We start from the raw sequence: 13,010 nt of genomic DNA, 5'->3' as shown, positions 1-13,010 counted from the left end.
CCAAGTTTGGATTAATTTGGCCAAGTAGTTTTGAGAGGAGAAGATTTTTGTAAAAGATTACTAAGATTTACGAAAAATGGTTAAAAATTGACTATAAAGGGCAATAACTCCTAAAGGGGTCAACTGACCATTTCAGTCATGTTGACTTATTTGTAAATCTTACTTTGGTGAACATTATTGCTGTTTATAGTTTATCTCTATCTATAATAATATTCAAGATAATAACCAAAAAGAGCAAAATTTCCTTAAAATTACTAATTCAGGGCCAGCAACCCAACAACGGGTTGTCCGATTCATCTGAAAATTTCAGGGCAGATAGATCTTGAACTGATAAACAATTTTACCCCTGTCAGATTTGCTCTAAATGCTTTGGGTTTTGAGTTATAAGCTAAAAACTGCATTTTACCCCATGTTCTATTTTTAGCCATGGCGGCCATCTTGGTTTGATGGCCGGGTCACCGGACACATTTTTCAAACTACTAACCTAAAAGATGATTGTGGCCAAGTTTGGATTAATTTGGCCCAGTAGTTTCAGAGGAGAAGATTTTTGTAAAATATTACTAAGATTTACGAAAAATGGTTAAAAATTGACTATAAAGGGCAATAACTCCTAAAGGGGTCAACTGACCATTTCAGTCATGTTGACTTATTTGTAAATCTTACTTTGCTGAACATTATTGCTGTTTACTGTTTATCTCTATCTATAATAATATTCAAGATAATAACCAAAAACAGCAAAATTTCCTTAAAATTACTAATTCAGGGGCAGCAACCCAACAACGGGTTATCCGATTCATCTGAAAATTTCAGGGCAGATAGATCTTCACCTGTTTAACAATTCTACCCCATGTCAGATTTGCTCTAAATGCTTTGGTTTTTGAGTTATAAGCCAAAAACTGCATTTTACCCCTATGTTCTATTTTTAGCCATGGCGGCCATCTTGGATGGTTGGCCGGGTCACCGGACACATTTTTTAAACTAGATACCCCAATGATGATTGTGGCCAAGTTTGGTTTAATTTGGCCCAGTAGTTTCAGAGGAGAAGATTTTTGTAAAAGTTAACGACGACGACGGACGACGGACGACAACGGACGACGGACGACGACGGACGACGGACGACGACGGACGACGACGGACGCCGGACGCCAAGTGATGAGAAAAGCTCACTTGGCCTTTTAGGCCAGGTGAGCTAAAAATGTAAGTAAAACAGCTTTTTCTATTGTTTGCACATGCAACAGTTTTCATCACATTTTGAAAGGTAAATACAAGTCCTTCTCAGGGCATACTTTACAAAATTTATAAATCGCATTTTTGACATTTAAAAAATTTCAACAATGTGTTAATTGAAATAATTTCAATTTCAAATATACAGCTGAATTCGCAATTAAGTGAATAGATCTAATCACATCTGATGCAGAGCAATATGTCAAGGTAGCACATTACAAAGATTTCATACCTCCAATTTCCCAGTTTTATAATGCTGTAACTTTCTTTATAATGTTGAAATTTAATAAAAGTGGTATTTATGGATAGCTAACAGATTATTCTTTTATATTAATGCAATGTTAGTATTATATAACAATTATGTAATTAATTATAATGATATCTGTGTCTACAAAATTTTACAAGAAATTTCCACTTTCAATTGAAATTAACTTCTTCATGGATCCCCCGAGAGTGTTGATTTGTTGTTCCGTGAGCCATTATCTACAAAAGGGTGTCTCAGATTTTGGATAGAACGTATAGATCAAACTTTACACCTTATCATACATTTTCTTCTTTTATGTGGTAGGGATGTTTACACTATTTACACATTTATGAGAGAATGGAAATCGATAGCGATGATTTGAGACACTTTTTTGTAGCTCCTGCTGTGTTGATTAAGATAACGTTAAAATTCCTTGTGTAGCTATAGAGATGAAAGAGCTAAATTCATTCAAGTTAAATGACCATGATTTTGCCATAAAATGCATAATGATTGATTACATAATGATTGCATAACAAAAATAGTGCATTCATATAAAAGATTAATCTTGTATCTATCTATATATACCTCTTTTAATAATTTATATGCAGTTTTAAGAAAGTTACAGCATTTTAGAAGTTGGAAATTGGATGTAAAAAAAATCTTTGTATTGTGCTACCTTAATAATGTGAATTCATTATTATTAGATTTGTCAGTAAAAAAACATCTATGTTTTTGAAAAAATAAAGCTTGATAATAAGAACATAAACAAAAATGTAATGAATTACTATTTCTCTTATTCTTAACCAATGTTCACTATTGCTGACCTATTTACTATTTTATTAAATCAACGTTCGTTTCGTCACAGTTCTGTTAATGTTTAGTTGTCAAAATTATGATGTCAATATTTGATTTCTTTCGGAAATTCCTAATCTTTTTCTTGGGAAAAAAAAGCGACCATACCAAATGCCGTCACATAGAAAAACACATTTCTTTCCTGAGTTTTCGAAATGAATGATTCATTTTGTCCAAATGTCGTCTAAAAATCATTAGAACTGACCGTATGATATATGTCAACTGTCGACAGTTATATTTTAAATATTAAACTGTCTCGAGAGGATGAATATCTAACCACACTTGATGCAGTCGTATATATTTTGAAATTATTTGATTTAAAGTTTTCATATGAATCGTATAGTCGAAATTATACACTAACAAGCTACCAACTGGATAAACAAATAAATCTTTGGACCAGTTGAGTCAACATTTTATAAAGACTGTATTATATTATATTTTGGTTCGGTTAAGAATTAGCTTCTTTATTTGATATCAAGGAGCCACATGACATTCTTTGTGCTTCAGAAACAATTTCCAACGGTCCTTGCAAGGAAATAACTAACCGGAATACCTGTCGTTAACGGACATTTACATGTTCATGACAGGTGGGACGTGGTTTCTCTGATAAGAGAGATGACTCTTTCATAAAATACTTTCCTGTTTTCAATTTTACATTGAAGTTGATAAGTTGCTTACCATATGTTTTCCTTAATTATAGATGTATAGACTTTATTTTGTATTCAAATACTGAAAATATTGCACTTAAATTAATGGCAGTGACTTACTGTAAACCAACTTATTTTCGCGAGCGATTTATTTTCGCGACTTTCGCGAGGAGAAAAATAACGCGAATATAAATCGTCGCGAATAAGTAAATCGTTATTAATCTACATCAAGTAAATAAGAAAATCGCGAATTTTAAAAGGCGCGAAATGGACTAGAATTGGTAAAACGCGAAATAAAGTATCCGCGAAAATAAGTTGGTTTACAGTATAGTTATCCCTGGTCTTCATTACTTTCCGTTAAACTCGTACAATAACTCGAGTTTGCTTTGAATAATTTGAATGTTTATGAGAATTCTTTAAAACATGTTTCCTCAATGAAATAAACATACTATCGATTGATTATTATCGTGATATATGGCCTACCTGTATCACAATGGTATTGACTGCGACAGCGATACTGATATCGTCTACGGCTCAGTTACTATTGCTGTCTTAGTCAATATCACTAGCATGTGGGCTGTCCATATGTCACGATACTGACCTGTTTTCAGTAACTATTATGGAAGGATAAACTTCGATATACGTAAAGTAAGTATTTGCTATATACTTTAGATGCATAGAAGTATCTATGTGTATCCTACACATGAATGCAAAAAAAGTGTGCAATAGTCTTATATAGATTTAGAAAGAACAATATTACTAAATATATTGTCTGATAGTGTATTTATCACAAATTCTATAAAATGCATGTTTCCGTGTTTTAAATTAAACCATCCATTTATAATTTTTTTTTGTCAAAGAGTTCTAAAAGTGTTCCATGAATTAAACCAACAGCACACCCTTCGGAAATAAATAATGTGGATATTAAAACATCGCAATTTAAAATTGATTTAGAAATAAATAAAAGTTACATAATACGCCAGTTTCCTAAAAGAAACACTTTACTTACAAAGCGATCTGTGTTCTTATCGGTCGACAAATCAGCCTCTAATTTTATGGTAGTATGACGGTAATACTACACGGAAGTTCTTGAAATGAATTTATAAATTATTCTGCGTTCAACTTCGTGCGTTCAACAGAGTCACAGGTAAACCATAATATCATTACCACATTGCAGCTTAAAGCCTTTTCTAAACATTTGAAAGATCCATATTAACAACTTATCTTTTGGTATTTTCAACTGGTAACTCAACTTTTACCAAGCATCTTCTCACCAACTCTCATAATAAAGCTATCAATATTGATTTGCTCATCAGTGCACAAGTTTTATTATACGTGGTAGCTCTCAAATGGCTATCGTCAGATGTCCTTATTTCACCAACGAACCACTTCTGCTTACTACATGTGCGGGATTTTATAGCTGTATTAAGGACCCATTTGTCTTTTTGTTGCTCTTTGGTCGGGTTTTTGTCTCTTTGACACATGGGTCTTTTCCTTTCTCAATGATATTTTGAATGTGAATAGCCGTCTGTTCTAGATCTTCTGACTTTAACATGATAATCCCTCAATGTTTCATCTAAACTGGTTAGATCCATGTCATCAAAATTCAAATTTGTTACTCTTTTCTAATTGCCACTCTTCAAAACAGCATTTGAAAGGAATACATTTCACAGTTGATTTGTTTTCTTGAATAAATTGTAATGCTACTTGCTTAAAAGTTTTTTCCACCGTCCACAAAAATATATATATGCGTTATTTCTATGCAATGTGTCAAGCAATTTTATGTTAATTGGCATGGATGACGTCTTCCAACAATTTCATGACTGACTGTCGGAATCATTGACCACAACATTACACAATAAAATTTGATATATCTCGCTTTTCGATCATTAAGCTTTTCTTTGTACTTATAGTCCAAAATGTGTGATCGACAACTCTGATTCCATTGTTTAGAGTCTGGGTACAATAATCGTACTCACACTTTTTTTGTCTGAGGCACTAGAATGTTTCAAATGATTTAATCTAAAAATTTACAGATACAGTTACTGCATTAAAATAGGAACAACAGTAACTTATTTGAAGAATTAGATTAAACAAATATTATTGGTTAAATGACAAATAAACTCATCATAGATATCAGGACCAAAATATTATATTAACGCAAGACGCGCGTTTCGTCTACAAAAGACTCATCAGTGACATTCGAATCGAAAAATGTTTTAAAGGCCAAATAAAGTACGAAGTTGAAGAGCATTGAGGACCAAACATTCCTAAAAGTTATGCCAAATATGGCTAAGGTAATCTATTCCTGAAGTAAAAAGCCTTAGTTCTTTTTAAATTTTAAGTTTTGTTTACAGTTAATTTACAATTATGAACATACCAATGCTAACTCAAGTCCACACGGAAGTGCTGACTACTGGGCTGGTGATAGCCTTGGGGAAATAAATCTCCACCAGCAGTGGCATCGACCCAGTGGTTGCAAATAAACTCATCATAGATACCAGGGCCAAAATATTATATTAACGCAAGACGCGCGTCTCGTCTACAAAAGACTCATCAGTGACATTCGAATCGAAAAATGTTTTAAAAGCCAAATAAAGTACGAAGTTGAAGAGCATTGAGGACCAAACATTCCTAAAAGTTATGCCAAATATGGCTAAGGTAATCTATTCCTGAAGTAGAAAAGCCTTAGTTCTTTTTAAATTTTAAGTTTTGTTTACAGTTAATTTACAATTATGAACATATCAATGATAAGTGCTGACTACTGGGCTGGTGATACACTCGGGTAATTTATTATTTAATTGTATTGTCATTTTGAATTTTATATAACATCGATGTTTTCCTTGGCTACATTTTATTGTCAAATTTATAGTTAACATATCGTAGGTTAGGCGATATAACCTTTAGTTTAAAAGATTTTATTTGTATGATGTCACTTTAGCCACGACATCTATGCTTCAAAATTAATATAAAGTTTCGTGAACTGAACACCGAGGTTAATTAAAAACGGAAGGTTCTTAATCAATTGTTAAAATCTAAAGCTCAAACAAATCACAAAATACCATGTCGTATGGAAATACAAAACTACACTCGGCATACCAGTGATGATTGGGAATGTAAGCAAAAGTGGGAAAGTAAAGATTATTAACCACGCAGTTCATAGTTGAAATTTAGTTTAAACCAACTGTATTAGTGCGGTGAACAGACGCAATATGTTTTAGATTTGATCTTCAAACATACTATATGACTATATTATATATCATTTGATTGGGAAAGATGAGTACTTTTGAAATATCGATGTCGTCTTAAAGAAATGTTGTAACAGTTTTGCATAAAAAAAGGTCAACGCTTCAAAGTCTTTTAGACAGTTGTTTTGCCTACTCCAAACAGAGACGAAGTTGTGACGCATCTTGTAAGTGCGTGTACAGCAGGCAACAGTTTACAAAATGTTTAGGAAAGACAAGTAAATAGTTGGTAAATGGGTAAAACTCTTCACCCATCCTTTACACTGCTAATGTTCCCAATATGCACCTACAAATCGCTTGTGTATATCATCTGTTTGTAGTAGTACAGACACAGAACAATAACATTCGTATTAGAGGTCCGTATGATTGTTCAGCAGCTGTTTCCCATTTCTCTAAACTTCGAATTCATGTCAAAGTTTAAGGCATTGGGTATTATATGAGTATCGGCCTCCTTTTGAGCGCTAAACAAGTTACGACAGTCATTGAAAGTGTTGGTTAAAATAACTTTGACAAAAGTTCCGGCTAGGTAAAGCTCAAAATCAGGTGGACTCATAGGAGATTTGTCAAAGTTTTGAAGAATAAAACTAACAAATAACGTTAGGAGAGCCTGTTTGTTTTCTTTAACAGAAAGGAACTTCTTCAAATCAGGAATACGTCTCCCTTCAATAATCTGATACACTTTGGTGGAAGCTGTAGTCGTTGTGCGGCGTTCTCTTTCAGCAGACTTTATAGAGTTGTTCATGTCATAAAAGCCAAACACATATGCTACTGTGTGCACTTACAGAAAAGCATTTGGACATCTTTTTATAATAATAATAGTCAGCTGCAAGGTCACCGAATATTTTACTTTTCTTAACATATATACATTGAACCAATGCCATAAAATTTTTATTGTAAGTTGTGAGTGATGAGTCAAAAAATGGCAGGGAAAGTTTTCGAGTTGCTTCACCAACTCAGACGTCATCGTGAAAAACAAAAATTAAAAAGTGGGACCTACATTTTCTACTATAACATAATCTCTACAGTTTGCAAAAATCAGTGCACGTCTAAATACAACTTCTTGACCTGAGATTATTTCCCCCGATTTACATTTAATGTTTGTTTTCAAACGTTTTTAGTTTTGATTTTGATATTGGACTATAAAAACTCCTTGACTGACCTTGATTGACCTACAGAAAAAAGACTAGTGATGAAATATCTAGACACGTTCAAGCCTTCGTTGACAACTGTGATCAAAGAATCTTGAGTTGATAAGACATGGAGGATGGGATTCGACATCTAAGGGATCAGTCATGGTTTTATTCAGATGGTTCATAATGACTATGACATGTTCGTCGTATCTTTTCATTGCTGTTTTTTTTGTTTTCTCTTGTAAATTTGCACTACTAATATTTGCAGCAATTCCAGCCCTTTTCAGCATTGCACGACTAAGGATTGCTAGGCAATGTCTAGTAGGTGTCCATCTAACAAGTGAAGACTTTTGATTTGTTATGCCTACAATGCCACATGATCCCTTTGGGTCTTTTATAACGGTCCTATTTCTTGCCATGTCGGTCCTTATACCGTTAAAATGTCCAGGAGATTGTCTTATAGCAAAGTCGCCATCTATAAAAGATTATTTAATACTAGTTTTATCAGGCAGATTAAGCATATCGAGTATGTTAACTGGCATCAACCTTGACCAATTGGTACATGTTGGTTACAACAAATTAAAAATAAGGTAACATTTGAGATGGCGATCTCAAATGAAGTCCCCAGTTACCCTATCGGTCTGCTTTATAATTGACAGTAACATTTCTACAGCGTCAAGAAACATATCCCAGTATTTGAATAAAGGTAATACGCACATCATCGTTGATTATATTTGTCTATAAGAGGCTATATATAATCTTAGAATAGCTCAGTCATATGAGCGTTAGGACTTGTGTCTTGCTTGAACTGTTGATATAATGCTTCTGATATAAATGGATTTGATATTATTGAATAAGGTAGTACAATACAAAGATTTTATACCTCAAATTCCACCGTATTAAAATGCTGTAACTTTCTTTATAATGCTTGAAAATTTATAAAAGTGGTATTTATGGATATCTAAAAGATTACTCTTTTAAATAAATGCAATGTAGTATTACACAACAATTATGTAATAAATTATAAATTTAACTGTGTCTACAAAATTTTACAAGAAATTTTCCCTTTCAATTGAAATTAGCTTCTTCATGAATACCCCAAAAGGGTTGATTTAATAGTATGTTGTTCTTATAACCATTATCTACAAAAGGGTGTCTCAAATTTTGGATTGAATATATAGATCAAATTTTACAATTATTCAAACAATCTTTACTTTTATGTGGTAAGGATGAGGCCTTGACTAACTCGGGTGTGTCTATTTTTTGTGTTGGAATATGTTGGTTTATGTACTGTATGCGGGTTTTTTCTTCTTCCTGTAATTAGTTAATTCTTCAGTTTTATCATGTACATCTTTTACTAAGTCATTTTATAAAATTTACTGTTTGCAAACGTATATATTATTCTAAATAATAAGGATGTTCATATACCTAGCAGAAAACCCTGGCCGTATTTGGATCAGCTTCTTTTTACTTTTGTTGTTCAACTTTGTTCTTGTTTTGGCTTTCGAACTTTTGTATCTGGGCTTTACTAGTCAGTCTTGTGTGGACGAAACGCACTCCTGGGGTATTAATTTTCAAAGCTTGTGCCTTTTGTTAGCTATTATTTGTTTGTTTTATTTCTCCAATATGGTCTCTTATTTATTTGTATTGTAGTTCTGTTATGTTGTGTTGTCATTTTAATGTTATATTTTGCATTTTCATTAAAGCGGGAGGTTTGGCATGCCACATAACCAGGTTCAACCCACAATTGTTTTCTTTTAAAAAATGTCCTGTATCGTTTGTTTGTGTCACGTTACTTTTCAATCCCAAATTCATGTATATAGTTATGATGTTATATGTCGGATTTTATATAATGCTTAGTTCGTTTCTGTGTGTGTTACATTTTAATAATGTGTCGTTGTTCTCTTATATTTAATGCGTTTGTCATACACTTATCCAGGAATTACCATTAACATGGAAATTTACCTTTATCCAATTACCCTTAACCAGGGAACAAACATATTCTGTGATATTTTTTCAACAAAACAAAATTTGTTAAATATTTTTTTTAATTAGATTTACAAATAATTAATAAGTATTTATTGATATATAGTATTTCGATTATTTTGAATAACGCACTGATATTTAAATAATTCTTCTTTGCAAAGGGAGAATACATTAAAAATTTAATTCCATGGAATGGGAGACAACTGAAAATTATTACTCTTAAACGGAAACGCGTTTACTCTTATCCATAAAATGTAATGTTTTATTATTGACTTACTGTCAACACAGGAGGGCATTTCCAATATTTAATCAACTAAAAATAAATAGATATAAATAGTTATCAAAGGTACCAGGATTATAATTTAGTACGCCAGACGCGCGTTTCGTCTACATAAGACTCATCAGTGACGCTCATATCGAAATATTTATAAAGCCAAACAAGAACAAAGTTGAAGAGCATTGAGGATCCAAAATTCCAAAAAGTTGTGCCAAATACCACTAAGGTTATCTATGCCTGGGATAAGAAAATCCTTAGTTTTTCGAAAAAATTCAGACTTTTGTAAACGGGAAATTTAAAAAAGATGACCACATTATTGATACTCATGTCAACACCGAAGTGTTGACTACTGGGCTGGTGATACCCTCGGGGACGAAACGTCCACCAGCAGTGGCATCGACCCAGTGGTGTAAATAGTTATCAAAGGTACAGGGATTATAATTTAGTACGCCAGACGCGCGTTTCGTCTACATAAGACTCATCTGTGACGCTCATATCAAAATATTTATAAAGCCAAACAAGTACAAAGTTGAAGAGCATTGAGGATCCAAAATTCCAAAAAGTTGTGCCAAATACGGCTAAGGTTATCTATGCCTGGGATAAGAAAATCCTTAGTTTTTCGAAAAATTCAGACTTTTGTAAACGGGAAATTTAAAAAAGATGACCACATTATTGATACTCATGTCAACACCGAAGTGTTGACTACTGGGCTGGTGATACCCTCGGGGACGAAACGTCCACCAGCAGTGGCATCGACCCAGTGGTATAAATAGTTATCAAAGGTACCAGGATTATAATTTAGTACGCCAGACGCGTATGAATAAAACAGTCAAATTAAAAGTAATTTTATTTCCTCAATAGACTTGTAGTTTTCTTCTTTTTTTTGGGGGGGGGGGTTGCAAAAATATTAAGAAAAATATATCCTGGCCTGGCCAAAACAAACACAGTGCAGGAAACAGTTGTGGCCAACAAATGCAAGCGTGCATATCTTTAAGATAGATGACAATGAATAGCCAGTCTGCAAATATGACCACTTAATTTGAACTTTATAAGATGCCTGTCTCAATTGGCAATTTCCACCTAATAATCAGATTGTTCTTTGAATGACTTTCAAGATTGTCCCCTAAAATGATGATTTTGGACTTGTTCGAGAAGTGTGCCTTTTATATAGAAAATTATGATCGGTTGGAACAATAAATAATCAACAATAAATTAAGGCAAATATAAATAAAACAAAATAAAATCTGTTAACAGTCCTCACAAAAATAATTTACGTTTTCAATTCACAATTAGGTGACGACCATTTTATATTCGGGGGGGGGGGGGGGCAGGAGGATTTGTATTTGATCGGTTATTTATTTCTGTAAACTATTTTACAGTTTATTCATTTTCTGCACTGTTGAAGCAAGATTTTTCATTTTCATTAAAGCAAGGGACTGATTATTCTTTTTCAAACTATTTTTTTGATATTCGAAAACATACAATTTTTTAAATGATTTGTTTATTATAAATAATACATTTAGTAAAAAAATGTATAGTCAAGTCATTATGTACCATTTAATTAGATAAACCAACCCCCACTGCAGAAATGAATCTTTTAAATTCCCAACTGCATATACATGTATTGCATACATACATCTATAATACTAAAATGACGAGGTCCAATTTGTCAGCCGTCATCACGTAAAAATGACGAATCAAAGAATTCAACTTTATATATAACTAATATAGTACAAAGGTGTAGATTAAAAATTACACCACTCCAGGCTCTTTTGTTTTCCACGTAATTAATATTGCCAATAATTAAGAAGTTCCGGGTCGAGTCCGATACCGATACCAATAGTATATTCACCTGTTACCTATTACCTTATCTGTAGTTCCGCATCTGACAGGCGCACCACCAAACGGTGTATTCAGGATTAATATGCTATATACACGGGTCATAATCACAGGGTTGACACTACTAAATTGTCAAATTGTTACCTATTGTAGTATTTCAATCAGTAAGACTTTCTAAGATAACAATACGAATACTAAAAATCTGGACTAAAAATAAGGCGTATAGGTACATGTACAATTTTCAATTTGTTAGCGGGCATGACGTAAAACAGCGAATCAAAGATTTCAACTTTATTTATAACTGATATGGGACAATGCTGTTAATTACAAAATACTCCATTCCAGGACCTTTTGTTTTCCAAATAATTAATATTACCAATAAAGTTCCAGTTCGACGGGTTCAAACAGAAAGATTTGAAAGCAGAGAAAACTGTGTATCTTATAATCGGCATGACTTTATCAGATGACAATACTAATACTTAAATAAGTTTTGCGCATAGTTATATACTTTAATTCAGTCACGGACCCGCGATATCACAGGTGTGTTCTAGTACTATTAAAGTTTAGTTATTACTAGGCACTTTTAAATGTATAAGCAAACATGCAATGCCAAGCGGAGCGAGGAAAAAAAATTTGAAGGGTTTTGTAGCCACTGAAGGCCCAAGAAGCTATAGAACAAATGATGCAAAATCATACTTTCTGGGTGTTCCGAAGACCTTTTTATGATCTGAAAATGAACTTTTGTTTTATAATTTTTTGACAATGTTTTGGTCTCAAAGCAAAATGTATAAATTCAGTATAAGACTGAAGTTTCTAGGGACAACATCAACAGACCAATGTGCATGATAAAGCAAAAATGGAATTCACATAGTTAAGCCTGTGGCTGCTGTTTTTTGTTTTAAACTCATGATCAAATTCATAACAAAATTACTAGATTACAAAAGGAATGCAACACTAACAGAATACAATGATACAGAAGGGCAATCAATGAACAAAAGACAAATAAATAAGAAACATTGATCCCGAAAAATCAGGGCTATAAGTCTGAGGGAAAACAGAACTTTCTTCTTACAATGCTGTGAACACAATTTGATATGGAGACAAGCGTTTGGTGTTGAAATTTCCTACATGTAGTAACGGACCTGTTAAAGTAAAAGTGAGGTAAGGTTCCCTGAGACAGTCTACCTCAAGTTAAATGAAACCAGTTTTCAGACATTTCAAGTATATTTAAATAATATTTATACTTTTGTTATTAAAACATTTGGGAAGTGTTTCCCGATTTTTTTGGGGAAAAAGGATGAATTTATGAAGAATCTGGTGCCATCTCATACTTACTATTAGACCTGCTGACTTTTTTATTTTCAAAATCCTCCTGCCCCCAGAGAATATCAAATGGTCGTCCCCTTATATGGAACATATACTATCTGTTGATCCTATAAGCTCCGTTTAAAAAAAAACGTACGAAATAGGAAACAATTTGATGAATATAGATAAGACTACCTTATTGATATTTAGATTATACTTTAAACTGAATTAGTCTGGCTTTAGTGTACATTTTTTTATTTT

This window comes from Mytilus galloprovincialis, chromosome 5, assembly GCF_965363235.1.
Source record: "Mytilus galloprovincialis chromosome 5, xbMytGall1.hap1.1, whole genome shotgun sequence".
Lineage (NCBI taxonomy): Eukaryota > Metazoa > Mollusca > Bivalvia > Mytilida > Mytilidae > Mytilus > Mytilus galloprovincialis.
The sequence above is the reverse complement of the archived record's forward strand: the minus strand, read 5'-3'. Positions refer to the sequence as shown.